The sequence below is a fragment of the Dendropsophus ebraccatus genome, chromosome 8 (assembly GCF_027789765.1).
Source record: "Dendropsophus ebraccatus isolate aDenEbr1 chromosome 8, aDenEbr1.pat, whole genome shotgun sequence".
Classification (NCBI taxonomy): Eukaryota; Metazoa; Chordata; class Amphibia; order Anura; family Hylidae; genus Dendropsophus; species Dendropsophus ebraccatus.
The window spans coordinates 115,660,366-115,679,095 of NC_091461.1; the positions used below are offsets into that span (position 1 = coordinate 115,660,366).

General features: G+C 41.0%; 1 long non-coding RNA gene across 2 annotated transcripts in view; it reads right to left on the bottom strand.

Annotated features, from left to right (window-relative positions):
• Positions 1–8,242: 8,242 nt before the first annotated feature.
• Positions 8,243–18,730, bottom strand: part of LOC138798848 (uncharacterized) — a 56,065-nt gene continuing 45,577 nt past the window's right edge. For both annotated transcript variants that reach the window (XR_011364187.1, XR_011364188.1), the window contains exons 4-5: positions 15,350–15,419; positions 8,243–8,478 (exon numbers count right to left, since the gene is read on the bottom strand). This is a non-coding gene — a long non-coding RNA (uncharacterized lncRNA). The remainder of the gene's footprint in view (positions 8,479–15,349; positions 15,420–18,730) is intronic.

The following is an 18,730-nucleotide window of genomic DNA, read 5'->3' on the forward strand; positions in this document are numbered from 1 at the left end:
GTTAAAAAAAAAAAAACACGGATCCATTTTCATCTATTTTTTTTAAATAATGGAAGTCAATGGAAAATATGCACACAAAGGCATCCGTTTTTGTCATCCCTTTTCTGCAAAAAACGGATTGCAAAAACGTAGCGTGGACCCAGCCTAAAGGCCCTATTCCATGGGCTGACTGTGAGGAGCAAACAAGCTCTGTCAGTGCTCGTTTCCTCCTCGTTCCCGACTCGCTGCCGCCTCTATTGCACGTGACGGCAGTGAGCGAGTGAGTGCTGGAGGGGTCGTGGGGAGCTGCGGGGGGGGGGGCTGCCCGGGTGATTGCTAGATCTGCGGCTCCTGCCCTCTGCTGGGCTGCTGCCTCCTCCCTCCCCCGCAGTACCTTTTCAGCAGTAATATAGAGAGGATTCACATGGCCTTCCTTCTGTGACGGTGCAGACCTGGTGTGACCTTCCTCATGGTGTCATCAGGTCCTTGCAGGCAGCACACAGTGTGACGAGAGAGAGAGAGAAGTTAATAGTGAATGGATCGGGGGTGGGAGTGCAGTATATAGTGAGCATTATATGGGAGACAGGGGGGGGGCTCTATAAGTGGGAACAATGTGGGAAAGCAGGGCTATGGGAGCAGTAAAGGGGACCAGTAGGAGCAATATATGGGGGAGGTGGTCTCTGAGGCTAACAGTATTATTGGGTCTCTGTAGCTGGCAGCTTTAGGTGGTCTGAGACCTTTACTATTAGGGGGTCTCTAAGATTGTCACCACCACTGAGGCTGACTCTATTAGGGGGTCTCTCTATGCCACCACCACTGGCACTAATACTGTATATGTCCCGTCTATGCACCTCTGTCATATAGTTCTGTATACAATGTGAGTAAATAGTCATGTATGCAACATTTCACTGCTGGTATATAGTTATGTTTTTAAAGGGACGGGGGCAAGTGCACCATTTAACTCTGTATCTAGAATACTCTATAATGGATCTCAGAAGGTATAAAAGATTGGAGATCTCTGATGTACAAACCACAATGGCACTGAATGGAAAGAAGGATTGTGAAAGCTTTGCATGGTGGGATTTATTGGTATATTGGTAAAAGCTTATAATATGTATTAGATAGAAAGATAATAGAGAGATAATAATCTAGATAGATAGATAGATAAATAGATAGATAATATATGCATAGATAGATAGATAGACAGATAGATAGATAGATAGATAGATAGGAGATAGATATGCAGTGTCCCAGAACAGGCCCTTTGGTCTGCTGTTCTATCCTCACACTTTTATTATAACCAGTTCTGTACTGGAAAGCTATGGTCCACTGCAAACTGTGTGTATAGTGTCACCCCTCTCAGTGTTCAGGTCTGCTATTCCATTCATTTCTTGTATGCATATTCAGGTATCAGTGCCCAAGGGTATTATGTCGCCCCCCCAGTGTTCAAGTATGGTACTTCTCATGTATATTTCACTGTATATGCCTAATGTTGGGATGATGCAATGGCTGGAAGTCACATGACTGCCCTTGCTTCCATGGTAACTCCAATGGCCATCGAGCTTTGGCTGGGGAATACCATGTGACTTCCTGTTCTACCTCAGTCTATCTCCTACCACAGGGGGGATAGGGTGTGTGTTGCTGCTGCTCCTGTGTCACAAGGCTGTAACCCTGCGGTATCTGCTGCAGCATTACCAGAAGTGTTCCTGGCTGTGTTCTATTCTCAAGTCCTCAAGATTCTCATCTATTCTAAAGATCTGGGTGCCGTTCTTCAGTCATTCCTCTCATCATCTTCTCTAATCATCAACAGCAAGTATTCATCTCAGTTTGGCCATCACCACAGCAGTGCTCAGCCATATGTATGTATATATATATATATATATATATATATATATATATATATATATATAAATATTTACATGACGCCTACTAGAAATGTGATGTATCTGTCACCAGATCCTCACACACACACCAGGAACACCGAATGTAATATTTGGCTGATAGAAACAAGACGCTGGTTTATGGTGTTTACCCTCCATCGCCGGGATCAATACATCAGGCGTGCTGAGAAAAGTCGGGTAAATAAATAAAGAAATCGGCTGCAGAGGAACACATCCATTTATTGCAATGAACAGATGTAACTATGACACTTTTCAAGTAAACATTTTCATAAATCACATTATTTATCTGCAAATGAAAGATTTTATTGTGCCAGACATCCATTCACGTACAGGATACGGCTTGGCACATTATGAATGAAACTACTTTACTCATAAGCCTGATGTCGTTTCGCTGCCTAACTAATGGCGGTTCACATTTTAAAGCGTACCCTTTTTTTTTTTTCCCCCCTTCACTAAGACTTGGCTGGGGGAGTCTGAAGTCTGTAGGGGGCCATAGGAATCGGGCCCTGCAAGCTCCTCTACGGAATCCAGGAAATCTATCCATGCTGCCAGGAGTCTTATGAGGTTTCATGTTTAATTATACGAGCTGGGTTACATAAAGCATAGAGTGTAAGTTTATAATGGTTTAGTAATTATAGGAAGGTCATATTCTCATACGCAGTGAATAGACTTGGGTTATAATATCAAGGCGACTAAAAGAGAGCCTGTCTTTATGTGCAAGGCAGTTGTAATAGGGGCACTTTAAGACACCCCCCCCCCCTCTATTTCCCTTAAACTGTTTGCTTAGTGTAATTCAAGGGTAAAAAGTAAAAAAAAAAATCTAGTCATTTATTTAAAACACTTTTTTTTAATACAATATTTTATTTGACTAATAAGAAAACAGCGTGAACGCTATCCATGAGAATTCCAAAAAGAGGAAACATTTTACATGTGTAACCAGATATATTTGATGGTACATTGAGTCCAGATACTGTCCCCAATGGTTGGCCTCCAAAGAGAAACTCATCGGTATCAATAGATATCAGCTGGGGGAGATTTATCAAACATGGTGTAAAGTGAAACTGGCTCAGTTGCCCCTAGCAACCAATCAGATTCCACCTTTCATTCCTCACAGACTCTTTGGAAAATGAAAGGTGGAATCTGATTGGTTGCTAGGGGCAACTGAGCCAGTTTCACTTTACACCATGTTTGATAAATTTCCCCCCAGATATGCCTTTTTTGGGAATAGCCGGGGTTGTCCATTGTTGTCCTGGGATGTTCCTTACTCCAATTCTATGGAGATAAAACCTGCAGCAATCCTTCCTATATGTATCTGAGTACAGTGGTATCTTGAATCGATCCCAGTGCAGTTTTCTTAGACTAAATACAACGTAAACTTCTCCCCCCTCCACCTATCAAGGAGGGGGGGGGGGGGGGTATGAGAAAAACACTTTAAGAGAACAACCAAAACCTATAACTATCTTTGAAGTCCAAGCCTTACTCATTGTTACTTTAAATGGGTACTCCAGTGAAAAGCTTTTTCCCAGTTATTTAAGCACATTACAAAGTTATATAACCTTGTAATATGCTTCAATCACCTATCTGCCCCCTTCCCCATCTTTCCCCCCCTCAATCCCCCATCAGGAAGTGAACTCATTCTTACCTAATGACTGTTGACTCCAGGCTGTTCTGTGGCAGCCATTTTGTGACAATGACATCATCAAGAGGGAGGCGGGTCTAAGGGTAGATGGTTTAGGTTATTTGTTCTTTGAGGGTAGATGGTTCCGGTCTAGGGCATTCAGGCCTTCAAGGTAGATGGTTCAGTCCATGGTATTTGGGCTTTTAGGGTAGGTGAATGAGATTACTTTGGCTTTTATTGTAGATGGTTCATTTTTTTTGGTCTTTTAGGGTGGATGATTCAGGTAATTTGGGCTTTAGGGTAGATGGTTCAGGTCTAGGGTGTTTAGGCCTTCCAGTTAGATGGTTCAGGTTCAATATAGTTGGGACTTTAGGGAAGATGGTTCAAGTCTAAGGTAGATGGTTCAGGTCCAGGGTATTTGGGCTTTCAGGGTAGATGGTTAAACGTACTTAGGCCTTCAGGTTAGAGGGTTCAGGTCAAGGGTATGTGGGCTTATTGGGAAATGGTTCAGGTCTAGGGTATGCAGGCCTTCTAGTTAGATGGTGCAGGTTCATAGTATTTGAGCCTTCAGGGAAGATGGTTCAGGTCCAAGGTTTTTGGGTCTTCAGGGTTGAAGGTTCAGGTCTAGGCTATTTAGACATTCAGGGTAGATGGTTCTGGTCCAAGGTGTTTGGGCCGTCAGGGTGAATGATACATATTTTTACCACCAGCATCTTGGCGATCATATAGTTATGTGGCTACTAAAAACAGTAGAATCAGGAATGCCGATGCTGATTTCATTACATCAGCAGGGAAAACAGAAGCGTTGAAAACTATGAAAATCTACGCCCCAGCCTATAACTTCAACTTGCCAACCCTTGATTTGCAGAAAATGTTCAACTTTTTGCCGATCTGTGTCCAAGTGGGCAGAGTTTGTCTTAGAGTGGCAAGGGTTTGGAGCAAACAGGCATGGTATAAATTGTAGTTGAAATCTACAGTAGCTCCAAGCATGCACCTCTAAATAAATCCAGTGCAAATGTAAACTGGCTGTTAAACCCCATATCATCTATCAAATCCCCCCCGTCTCCCACATCTTCTCTCAAGGGTCCCCAGCAGACTCTCAGTGCCGTCTTCATTTTTCATTGAAGGATGGCCGACGACATTGAAAACAAAACTCAGCTGAATCTGTATACTTCACAAATCTGTTTTCTATAATATTTCTCACGGATATCATTTTTGGATTTTTAGGCCATAGAGATGAGAAGCTACTGCCAAGTCAGCACAAAAAATCATCATTTGAAACATTAGGAATCTTCTCAACGATGAACAGATGTCGGATCTTGTACCAAGATACCAAGACCTTTTCTTCACATGGCTACCGTCTGAAAGGCCCTTTTCATCAGAAGAGGAGTTTTGAGAGTTCTCGCTACAAAGCGAAGGCAATGTCTAGTTGCCACTAAATAGAATATATTATACTGATGGAACTATTCCATTTACTTATTATTCAAGCGAGTGAGTTCATAACTTCGAGAGGTTGCCTGGTTGACAAAATCCATTTCCAAATACAATTTTACGGAATTTGGAATTATTAGAGGACAAAATCCTGTCGAGGACCCTCATCCATTACCCTGAGTGGAAATTGGCTGCAAAAAGCATCCACGTAGACTATTATTTTAATGAGAATGGCGCAATACTTAATTTCACCTGCAGTGGAGCTATTATAAAATTAAACTTAATGACAGATTATTCCATGAGTTACATAATCACATCGATCGCTGGAGGTCTCATATACTCACGTACATCATAGATGACTGATTTAGGCAAAAACAGCCTTTAGGTGTTAAAGATGTTTGAGTCCAATCGTTCGGGCATTTGAAGAAGTTGGATGCAGCTCCAGAGAGTCTGGGAAAACATTGATACAACCATAGGCCATAGACTGTATTCATGTTTTCCTGGACTCCCTAGGGTTGCAGCCAACATTTTTCGACACTGTTAATCGAACCCTGAATGATCGGACTCGTTCAGCCTTGAGCTGCCCTCATTGGTAGAGATGATCGAACATCGGGAATTTTCAAGTTAGATTGAACTCGAACCTTCTCAAATATTCATCATTTGACTCCCGATGCCTTCCCATTTCTTTGGTAATAGGCTGTATCCCTGTTTTCCAGGTGGTACTCGGGCTGTCTCCACCTTCCCCATGGAACGGGAAGGCATCGGGAATCAAAAGGTATTCCTGCAATTTTTTTTTTCATTCAAACTAACTGACTTCACAAAGTTTTGTAATTTACTTGTATTTTAAAATCTCCACTCTTCCTGTACCTATCAGCTGCCGTATGTCCAGCAGGAAGTGGTGTATTCTTTCTAGTATGAAACAGTGCTCTCTGCTGCCTACTCTGTCCATGTCAGGAACTGTCCAGAGCAGGAGCAAATCCTCATAGAAAACCTCTCCTGCTCTAGACCGTTCCTGACATGGCCAGAAGTGGCAGCAGAGAGTACTGTGTCAGACTGGAAAGCATACACCACTTCCTGCAGGACATACACCACCACTAAGTACTGGAAGACTTGATAATTTTAAATAGAAGTTATTTACAAATCTATATAACTTATCTATTACTAAACTATATAACACCAATTGATTTAAAAGACCCCCCTCCCTTGCTGGAGTACCCCTTTAATGACCATGAATTAGCCCAGTGTATCTACTTTTCTTTTTTACCTTTGCACTACGAATAGATACTCTTGGTACTTGTGGTACTGGAAAATTGGAGAAAATTGGAGTAAATTAGTAATCTATATAACTAATTGACAGTAGATAATTTGGAAAAAAAAATCACCAGAGTACCCCTTTAAGGACTATATATCACCCTTGTCTTATAAGCATATAAATGAATTAATATTGACATCAGTGGCGTAGCTACCATGGAGGCAGGGAAGGCTGTTGCTATAGTGCCCTGGCTGCAAGGGGGGGGGGGCCCGCCCCCCCCCCCCCCCCGGCAAAGTGTAACCTGTCTCCCCTGTCCCCATGGTGCTACAGCACTGACAGTACTGTCCGAGAACCCCCCCCCCCCTTCCTAACCAACACACACACACTCACATACTCTGTTTGCCAGTCGCCTGAAGGGAGCAGCGGCAACCCCCCCCACCACCACCTCCCTCGGACACATTGTCCGACAGCAGCTGGCAGGTATGTCCCCCTCTCCTTAGTTGCCAACAGTCCCGGGTACGTCCGGTAATCCCTGCCATTGCGGCAAGACCCCCCCCCCCCCTGAGCACACCGCGGGTGATCTATAAACTCACTGCACAGAGTGCAGAGGGCCTGAAGAGAGAGCCATGGACAGCAGGAAGGATGGTAACTATCTGTGCCAGTTATAGGTCACACAGCTTCCCTAGCATCCTTTATAATGGGGTCACCAGCTTCCCTGGCATCCTGTATAATGGGGGTCACTCAGCTTTCCTTGCATCCTGTATAATGGGGTCACTCAGCTTTCCCAGCATCCTGTATAATGGGGTCACTCAGCTTCCCTAGCATCCTGTATAATGGGGTCACTCAGCTTTCCCAGCATCCTGTATAGTAGTCGGTATAATGGTGGTGACCAAGCTTTCCTAGCATCTTGTATCGTAGTCAGAATAATGGCGGTCACATAGCTTTCCCAGCATCCTGTATAGTAGGCAGTATAATGGAGGTCACCCAGCTTTCCTAGCATCTTGTATAGTAGTCAGTATGTGGAGGTCACCCAGCTTTCCCAGCATCCTGTATAGTAGGCAGTATAATGGAGGTCACCCAGCTTTCCTAGCATCTTGTATAGTAGTCAGTATGTGGAGGTCACCCAGCTTTCCCAGCATCCTGTATAGTAGGCAGTATAATGAAGGTCACCCAGCTATCCTAGCATCTTGTATAGTAGTCAGTATGTGGAGGTCACCCAGCTTTCCCAGCATCCTGTATAGTAGTCAATATAATGGAGGTTACCCAGCTTTCCCAGCATCCTGTATAGTAGTCAGTATAATGGCGGTCGCCCAGCTTTCATAGCATCTTGTATAGTAGTCAGTATAATGGCAGTCGCCTAGCTTTCCTAGCATCTTGTTTAATGGAGGTCACCCTGACTCAGAGGAGCCTCCAGTGTCAAACATCCCCCACTCCACCCCTGGACTTAGAGCAGCCCATAAACAATGACCAACCTGCTACTCCTCATCCCCACCCCAGGACACAGCGTCTGAGAGCTGCCGAAGAGGGGAAAACACCATATTACTGGGACAGGTGAGCATGTTGGGGGGCCCCATACAGTTTTTTTGCTATGGGGCCCCATGAATCCTAGTTACGCCCCTGATTGACATCTCATACATACAGCTCTCTGTATGGGGAAAATGAGCAAATCATCAATATATGATGTATTCATGTTTTCATGTTTTGTTGAGATACATATATATATATTTTTTTTTTCTTGTCATATCTCTCCGATTGAACCCGATTGAACCTGAGCTGAACTCCTTCTTCCTTTTAAAATATTCAGGGATTTTGCGCTCTAAAATAATCAAGTTTGTCTGGTTCCGAGAGCTCTAATGTGTAAATAAAGCCAGAAGTGAGGCTGAGGAGGGAGATGACCTCATTGTTTGCATTCAGCCGCTCAGTCATGTTCACTCAAATAGCCGCGCCGCCACTCCCTTCCTCTAATATATTATATGGTGGGACACCCACATTGTCTCTCTTATCTCTCGGTATCATATGTTACACAAATAGACGACTATTGACAAAATACGACCAAAATAGCAATGTTTAAGTGAGGTTTAATATTTAATAAGATAAAAACAGAACAGCTTCAGATTAGCATCAGGCAGGCGGCCAACACTGCGAAGCTGCTCGAAACTGTGCAAGAAACCAGCCGAAATCCTCTAGCTCCCTCCTGCCGGCCGACAGGGGACCATTTATCTCTTGTATATAGAAGTGACAGCCTTTCATTTTCATTTGTCAGCAGAATTTTTGGATTATTCTTGGATTTCAAATAACTAAAAAAAAAAAACACAAGTAAGTGTGCACCCTAGTGTCTGCTAATGCAATGCCGGATGGAGCAAAGATGATGTTGTAAGATGGTTAACCCTTACTGTATGACATTGGCAGCAGTGTTAAGCTCAGTGGGTGGGGTTATACTATGATTGACAGCTCCCATCTTGCAGTAACTTTATGGATTAGACTCCTAAACCTTTCATCTGACACAAATTTAGCATGGCTGGAAAAAAAAATGCCACAAAAAACAACAGTTTTTACTGCATTTTGGCAGTTTTTCTGGCATATTCTTTTTTTTTTTTTTTTTCAATTTCATTCTTATTGGTATAGGCATTTCTTTTTCTGTTGTCTTATTTATTTTTTTTTTTTGTCCATTCTTCCATTTTTCTTAAAGGGGTACTCCGGCGAAAAACTTTTTCTTTTAAATCAACTGGTGTCACAAAGTTATACAGATTTGTAATTTGCTTCTGTTTAAAAATCTGAAGTCTTCCAGTACGTATAAGCTGCTGTATATCCTGCAGAAAGTGGTGTATTCTTTTCAGGTTGGCACAGTGCTCTCTGCTGCCACCTCTGTTCATGTCAGGAACTACACACTAAGCATGCCAATGCCACAGCTCTAGCAAACAGCTGATCACCAGGTTTGCCGGGTAGTGGACCCCAGCATGCAGATATTTATGCTCATCTTTAGGATAGATCCATAATAAATTATACCAGGAAAACCCCTTTCAAGGTTTTCTTCACTTTTGACACAGTGCTCCCTGCTGCCACCTCTGTCCATGTCAGGAACTGTCCAGAGCAGGAGAGGTTTTCTATGGGGATTTGCTGCTGCTCTGGACACTTCCTGACATGGACAAAGGAGTCAGCAGAGAGCACTGTGCCAGACTGGAGAGAATTCACCACTTCCTGCAGGACATACAGCAGCTGATAAGTACTAGAAGACTTCAGATTTTTTAATAGAAGTAAATTGCAAATGTATATAACTTTCTGAAACCAGTTGATTTGAAAGAAAACAACATTTTCTCTGGAGTACCCCTTGGTGCAATTTCTGAAGAACCTTGGTTTAAGAGTAACTTGGATTAAGAGCATTTTGCAAGAAGAGATCACAGTTTTTCAAAATTTTAACTTGGTTTAAGAGTTTTGCTTTGATGTAAGAGCTCCCTGTACTGGGTGGGAGGGGGAGTGGGGAAGGGGCATGGTCACCATAGTGGGGTCTACAGCACTGTACTCTGACCCAGGAAGTCTCTCTGACTTTTCAAATTATATAAGATCCACTTCAGGCTGGGGTTTGCATCAGGGGACAGGACTGTGGAGGTAATCTCTCCATAGCTGTAACCCCTCTCTCCCGGACAGAGAACGCTGCATGTATGTGCCCACATCTGCCCCACTCATTACTTCATGCTCCCTGCAGTCTCTGTCCGCCCTTGTGTTTTCTATCCGCTCCATTCCTGCTCTAAGGTGCCTGCAATTACACTCAGCTATACACACTGCTGCTATAAAGTGCTCATAATCCAAGGCACCACTGTACTGAGAAGGTACTGTAGCTTGGTGCACTGGAGACAGGACTACAACCTTTAATGCATCAATCCGCCCTGACCAGCTTGCCCTTTCTAATAAGATCATCCTTTAACCCTTAGGGGACACAGCCAGTTTTCATTTTTGCGTTTTCGTTTTTCCCTCCTCGTGTATATAAGGCCATAGCGCCTGCATTTTTCCACCTAGAGACCCAAATGAGCCCTTATTTTTTGCGCAACTAATTGTACATTGCTATGGCAGATGTAATTTTTGCCTAAAATGTGCCGGGAAACCAGAAAAAAATTATATGTGTGGTGAAATTGAAAAAAAAAAATGTATTTGGGGGGGGGGGGGGTTGTTTTTACTCCGTTCGCCCTGGGGTAAAACTGACTCGTTATATATGTTCCTTAAGTTGTTACGATTACAACGATATGTAACATGTATAACTTTTATTTGATTTGATGGCTTGTAAAAAATTAAAACCTTTTAAAGAAAATATATGTTCCTTAAAATCGCTCCATTCCCAGGCTTATAGCGCTTTTATCCTTTTGTCTATGGGTCTGTGTGAGGTGTCATTTTTTGCGCCATGATGTTTACTTTCTATCGGTACCTTGATTGCGCATATACGACTTTTTGATCGCTTTTTATTACAATTATTCTGGATTTATTGCGACTAAAAATGCGCAATTTTGCACTTTGGGATTTTCTGCGCTGACGCCGTTTACCGTGTGAGATCAGGAATGTGATTAATTAATAGTTCGGGCGATTACGCACGCGGAGATACCAAACATGTTTATTTATTAATTAATTAATTTATTTTTATTTATAAAATGGGGAAAGGGGGGTGATTCAGACTTTTATTAGGGGAGGGGATTTTGTGTTATTAAAAATACATTTTTCTTTTACTTTACACATATACTAGAAGCCCCCCTGGGGTTAGGGTTATTCCCCCCCTGGGGTTAGGGTTATTCCCCCTGGGGTTAGGGTTATTCCTTCCCTGGGGTTAGGGTTATTCCCCCTGGGGTTGGGGTTATTCCTTCCCTGGGGTTAGGGTTATTCCCCCTGGGCTTAGGGTTATTCCCCCTGGGGGACTTCTAGTATATGCACTCTGATCTCTCATAGAGATCCATGCAGTATAGTTATACTGCATGAATCCATGAGATCGGTGTTCTATTGCTTTTGGCTGCTGCAGCCAAAAGCAATAGAATGCTGAGCCGGGATCAGCGCCATTACGGCGCAGACCCCGGCCCGGGATGGATGCGGGGATCGCCCCCTCGCAATCGCGCCGCAGGGGGGCGATCCCCCCACTAGACCACCAGGGATGCATATCAGCAAGTATTTAGAAGCAGCTGTCAACTTTGACAGCTGCTTCTAAGTACTTAATTAGTGGGCACGGCGATCGGACCGTGCCCACTAATAGCCGCGATCCCGGGCTACATGCGGCACCCGGGATCGCGGCAGTTCAGAGGGAGGTCGCCGCGCAACCCCCCCTCTGAACTCCCATAGCGGCACAAGGACGTTCAGTAACGTCCTGGTGCAGCTATGGGTTAATAGTCCCACCATGGAGAATTTCAAATAAATGTATATTTATTAGAGATGAGCGAACCTGGAGCATGCTGGAGTCCATCCGAACCCGAACTTTCGGCATTTGATTAGCGGTGGCTGCTGAAGTTGGATAAAGCCCTAAGGCTATGTGGAAATCATGGATATAGTCATTGGCTGTATCCATGTTTTCCAGACAACCTTAGAGCTTTATCCAAGTTCAGCAGCCCCCGCTAATCAAATGCCGATCGTTCGGGTTCGGATGGACTCGAACCCCGTTCGCTCATCTCTAATATTTATCTGTTGCAGCACCGGTATTTATTTGAGGGGGTGGGCCGGCAAAGGCAGATTGGTGTACTGAAGGTGGTAGCCCCATCCCCAGTGCACCAAATTCCTCATTAGTACATGGATTCAACTACAGAGTGGACAGAAACAGGGATGTAGATAAGAAACTTTCATCCTCACTGCCCCATGGCTTATATGGACATAGCAGGCTAGATGCTTCCTCCCCTTTAATGGAATTTTTTATAGAAAGTCTATAGAAGTCTAGGAAACAATTTCTCGACAAAAAGAAAAATAAATACAATGAAGCACTTAATATGTTTGCAACCAACAAAGAAAAAAGTCCTGGTTTTATGATTTGCAATTAGAGATGAGCGAACCGGGTTCGGGTTCGAGTCCATCCGAACCTGAACGTTCAGTATTTGATTAGCGGGGGCTGCTGAACTTGGATAAAGCTCTAAGGTTGTCTGGAAAACATGGATACAGCCAATGACTATATCCATGTTTTCCACATAGCCTTAGGGCTTTATCCAAGTTCAGCAGCCACCACTAATCAAATGCCGAAAGTTCGGGTTCGGATGGACGCCAGTATGCTCCAGGTTTGCTCATCTCTATTTGCAATCATTTCTTTCAAAGGGATACTCTGGAAAAAAAAATTCTTTCAAATTACCTGACATCATTAAGTTATATAAGTCATTATTAACTCCATCAAAGGCCCCAATACACCTTTAAGAACTGACAGCCCAACAATCATCAGTTATATCTTCCTTGTGATTGTGCCAGTAAAAAGCATACTTCCCAACACTTCTATAGTCAAAAATGGACACTACATTGAACCCCTACCCCAGGAACATCTAGGAATAGACCTAAAACAAAATCTGATTTTTTTTTATGACTTTTCTGGCTTCCTGTGTAGTTAAATAGGACATCACAGAAAGTAAGTACGGGAGCAGTGACTCCAGAGTTAAGTGGGGATGCTGTATGCATTGCTGCTTACACTAACTAGAAACAGGTGCTCTGCAAAGCCCAGTGAATGGGTAAAGCTAAATCCAAATCAGATCTAATGGCCAATTTAAGTCAATTGGCCCAAAATCGAACCAATCGAATCGTATCCAAGAGTAATTTTCTGGGTTATTTTTTATTATTTATCTACTGTTTTATTAAAATATTTATGAATTTTTTTAAGGATTTTTTTTTTTATCCTATGATCACATCCGTCCTTTGTAGCAGGCACATTTATCATTGTGATGTCATTTCAAGTTGTGTCTCAACAAAGGCTTAAAAAAAAAGTTAAGTCAATGTGACAAAAAAATAAAATAAAAATTGGCCACAGATTTAGCTAACGTCGTCCAAGCCAGCGGAAATTATGAATGAGAATGAGCGTAAATACATAAACATCAATGTAATATGAGACACTTTAATGAAATGTCTTGACCATACGCCAGTCACTGGCGACCCTTGGGTATATCTGGAATTCACACCAAGGTCGGCCCTAGATGACAGCTACCATCCTAGAACCATATGGTGGCTGTATAGGAAGCCGCTGAAAACCTGAGAGTAGATGTGCCTAAAGAAAACATGGAAAGTAGAAACACAAATATATAGACACAGCGCTAATCACAACATGTTCACACAGGGTGGAGTGTCGTATTGGTGTAACACTAGGGTGTATTTGTTATCCAGTGTTTATTTATTTGCCCAATATAGTCTACTAAGATTTTATGGGAAACTGGTGACTGTCTGACTATAAAGTTCTAATGCATTAAATAATTATAGAAATGAAAAGAAAGAAAAAAAAACACTATTCCTTTTTCATTCTACCAATAATAAACGTAAGAGAAGATGTAACAAGGTGGAACAAGACTAGGCTAAATTAATTGCAGTAAGCAGATGGTGTAACCTATAATGCCACCACATATGGAATTAGGAATCACAAGGAACCAACTGGGGAGCATTGTCACACAACCCAACCAAGGATCATTGTCTTGGACCTTCTGGAGCTTCTCTCTTTTTTTTCCGTCTTCTGAAGCCCAAACCAGCAGAAGAAAACCAGCCCCATGAAAATAACTTTAAATAAACGAGTCCCTAAAAATTATCTATTGATTGAAACCATAAGGGCTTATAGGGCAAGTTATGATAAAGAGGAGGGGAAAAAAAGAAGAAAGCATCAGATGGAGGATAAGAGGAGGAAGAAGAATGAGATGAGGAAGATGAACCAGATATAGCACTGAGAAAACCATACAGCAGAGATGAAGGAAGGCAAAGGTCAAGAAAAAGGGGATGAACAAAGGAGAAAATATGAAGGAAAATATGAAAAATCAATAAATATGAAGAAATCAATTCAAGGAAGAAGAAAAGAGAATAGGAAGATGAAGAAGCACAAGATGGAGGTAAACAAAGAAGATTAAGAAGATGAAGGAGAAAAGATGAAGAATGAGAAAAACAAGAAGATGAGAGAAGAACCAATCAGTAGAATAAAGAGAACAAGAATATGGAGATGAAAGAGCATGAGGAAGAACAAGAACAAGAAAAGTAAGAGCAAAAAGAAGAAGGACAACACAGAGCAAGAGTAATAATAATAATAATAATAATAATAATAATAATAATAATAATAATAATAATAATATGAGGAAGGGAAAGAAGAAGGAGAAGAAAAAATAAAACTCCAATGAAACTGGAGGAATATGAAACAAGAAATTAAGGATAAGAAAGCATAAAAAGGAAAAAGATGGGGATAAAGTAAAGGTAAATGGAAAATACCAAGAAGAAGAAGGACAAAGAAGAGAAAAATTACCAAAAGGAAGAAGGTAGAAAGCTATATAAAGAAAAAAGAAGTGGGTGATGAAGAAGAATGAGATGGAGGTGGACAAAGAGGATTAAAGAAAGAAGATGAATAATGAGAAAAGAAGAAGAACGAATCAGCAAAAAAAGGAGAACAAGGAGACAGAGGACAGAGGAGCATGAGGAAGAACAAGAAAAAGAAGATTAAGAGGAAAAATAATAAGAGGAATAAGAAGTAGGACGATCGAGAAAAATGAGACGAGGAAGGGAAAGAAGCAGGAGGAGAACAAAGGGGACACCAGGAAACAGGAAATTAATAAGAAAAGCAAGGAGAAGAGCAAGAAGGACAAAGAAGAGCAAGAGGAGATAAAGAAGGGAAAGGAGGAGAAGAAAAGGGACAACAAAACAGGATGAATAGGAAAACAGGATATGAAAAGCAAGAAGAAGAAGATAAAGATGTAAAAGGAGGAGAAGAGAAGGGACAACAATAAAACAGGATATAAAAAGCAAGAAGAAGAAGATGTGGATAAAGTAGAGGGAAAATACCAAGAATGAGAAAAATCAAGAACAAGATTAAGAAGTGAAAGTGGAAGGAGTAAGAGCTAATGTTGGGGATGGAGAAGTAGCTGGGGCAGCAGATAGAGATTTACAGAATCAAATGTTTCTGTTGAATGAGAGGAAGAATCTAATGGATGTCCTCATGGAAACTCCAGAGATATTTCTGCCGTTGTTCTCAGGAAGACTTCGGTTTCCTACCAGTCGGGAGCGGCAATTCCCTTCACAGTCATTTCCTGAGATGTCCGCGCAGAACATTATATCATTCTTCCTACAAGAAGGAAAACATTGTTAGGGAGATAATTGAATTAAGTCTATTTCATGTAACAATGTAACCGATTCTCCTCTTCTCCTCGATAAGAACGGTAAAACATGTATGTTCAATTATGAAAAGTACGATTAATAAATCCTATACAGTGGAACTATCATTTCCATTTTATCAGCTGAATCAATCCTTTGACATTACCTTGAAAAGCAATTTGATTTCCCCTTAAACATATGCTGACAATTTAACATATTATAATAATGGAAAATGAGTAATAGGAGAGGGTTTTATCTGCTAATCATCCTACATTTACTCTAATCCTATAATTGGAATAGGGAATAGTAGGCGTTTCTTAAAGAGACACAACCACTAAAATGGGGAACGTTATCTAACAGGGTGCTATTTTTTTTTTTAGTTTTTATTTATAGCATTTACCTTCATATGTCACCAACCAACATTTATAATTAAAGGGGAATCCACATAGCGTAGGTAGGTTGTTTTCACATTCAGCTGACACATGGGTCAGGGATAGCAGTGAGGTTCTCCACCCGGCGGTGCTTGGCCAAAAGAGTGCATAAAATCCAAGTAGATAGAGTAACAGCAGCGGCACTTACCAATCGTATAAAAGGTTGCTTTATTTTTCTAGATCAGGTACAGACATACAAAAATGACATACCACAAGACAGAGCTTTGTCTATTTTATGCTACTGCGCATCATTTGGCTCACAGTCTGACATAAAACGGACGTAGCTTTGTATTGTGGAATGTCATTTTTGTATGTCTGTACCTGATCTGGAATAAAGCAACGTTTTATATGATTGGTGAGTGCCGCCGCTGTTACTCTATTTACTTGGATTTATATTCAAAGACACATTAATGTGTCTAATGTGTCTGCCAGACACATTAGAACTGTACGGTATTCCTGAAATTGCCGGCATACCGCAGGAGTTCTATCTAATTTTTCTATGTTTCATTTACACGTCCCCCTCAAGGGACTAAATATACAGAAATCTGAACGAAAACATTTTTAATTACAGTTTATACAGTCACCCACCACTCTGCCAAACAGGGGGCACCTGGTTAAATGCCCTCCCAGTGATTTCTATGGGGTTTGCTACTCAAATCAAGCAATTGAGCATTTTAGTGCTCGCTCTACATTATTCATTATGCTATGTAGTTCTGGATCTCCACTTAAAATAATAACGGGTAAAAGTGCCCATATACCGATTATCGTACGTGTAAACGCTGCGAACGATGAAACGACGAACGAGAAATCGTTCATTTTGATTTTACAACATGTTCTAAAATGGTCATTTTTCGTTCGCAAAAAATTTGCAGATTGTTCAGTGTAAACAGTTGTTCGCCAATTTAACCAATGTGTGAGATAGGCTTAAGCGATGACAAAACGATTGCAAAATGATCGCAAAAGATATATTGTACCGTCTAAACGCTGACCGTTATGAAAAAAAAACGTTACTCCGACATCTATAGTTTCGTGTAAACGCAACATTATAGAAGGCAACAATCAGCCGACATGAACGGCTGTTGTTTTTCTTTCAACTGACTATGTTAGCAGCGATCTGCTGCCATTGCTCTGTGGAATAGGAACTGCAGCAGCAGACCGCTGTCATCTGCTATGGGCTGCCTGGACGATCAAGCGATCAATCTATCTCCTATCTATCTATCTATAATCTATCTATCTATTATCATGCTTGATAATGACCCTGTGAGAGGGTCGAAACGTCGCATCTCTGTATTTTTTACATTTTTTGTTATAAATATTTCACCTTTTCCACGTATGCTGCTGTGCTGCGGAATATCTGTGCATACTATTGGGGAACCCCAAGCCGGGGGTCTGACTTTGTACAGCACCCGCTTCATGAGGTTTTGGACGTGCGGCTTTCTCCTGTATCTATCTATCTATCTATAATCTATCTATCTATCTCCTATCTATCTGTCTCCTATCTATCTCCTATCTATCTATCTATCTATCTATCTATCTATCTCCTATCTATCTATCTATCTATCTATTTATCTATCTATCTCCTATCTATCTATCTACCTATCTATCTATCTATCTATCTCCTATCTATTTATCTATCTATGTATCTATCTCCTATCTATCTGTCTCCTATCTATCTATCTATCTATCTCCTATCTATCTATCTATCTATCTATCTATCTATCTATCTATCTATCTCCTATCTATCTATCTATCCATCCATCCATATACTGTATATATCCACATATATCATAGTATACTCCTTTAACAACAGTGACTCTCTATATGTTTTAGTCCGGAGCCTCTGAACTCACTTTCATCAGTATTGCACAGTTCAGCTGCTGCTCTTAGTGGCTGATGGTTCACAGATGCAGACGGTGACTGGTGTATGTGCTTCACCTGGAGACAGTTTCTTGTCTGTGCGCCGGCTACTTGGTCAACCTGTCATTTGACCCTTGGCTGCTCATCAACAGATATCACTGTAAAGACAGCTGCAGGATGTTCAGTAATGTATAAGTCCCTGTACACAATGCTAGAAGTTACTGCTGACATGTTAGATATAAATAGGTGGATAAAAAGGCATAGATACATAATATGATAGATAGATAGATAGATAGACAGATAGACAGATAGGAGATAGATAGATAGATAGATAGATAGATAGATAGAAGATAGATAGATAGATAGATAGATAGATAGATAGATAGATAGATAGGAGATAGATAGATAGATAGATAGATAGATAGGAGATAGATAGGAGATAGATAGATAGATAGATAGATAGATAGATAGATAGATAGATAGGAGATAGATAGATAGATAGGAGATAGATAGATAGATAGGAGATAGATAGATAGATAGATAGATAGATAGATAGATAGATAGATAGATAGGAGATAGATAGATAGATAGATAGATAGGAGATAGATAATAGACAGATAGATAGATAGATAGATAGATAGATAGATAGATAGATAGATAGGAGATAGATAGATAGATAGATAATAGGAGATAGATAGATAGATAGATAGATAGATAGATAATAAACAGATAGATAGATAGATAGATAGATAGATAGATAAATAGATAGATGATAGATAGATAGATAGATAATAGATAGATAGATATATAGGAGATAGATAGATAGATAGATAGATAGATAGATAGAAGATAGATAGATAGATAATAGATAGATAGATAGATAGATAGATAGATAATAGATAGATAGATAGATATATAGGAGATAGATAGATAGATAGATAGGAGATAGATAGATAGATAATAGATAGATAGATAGATAGTTGCAGTGTATCAT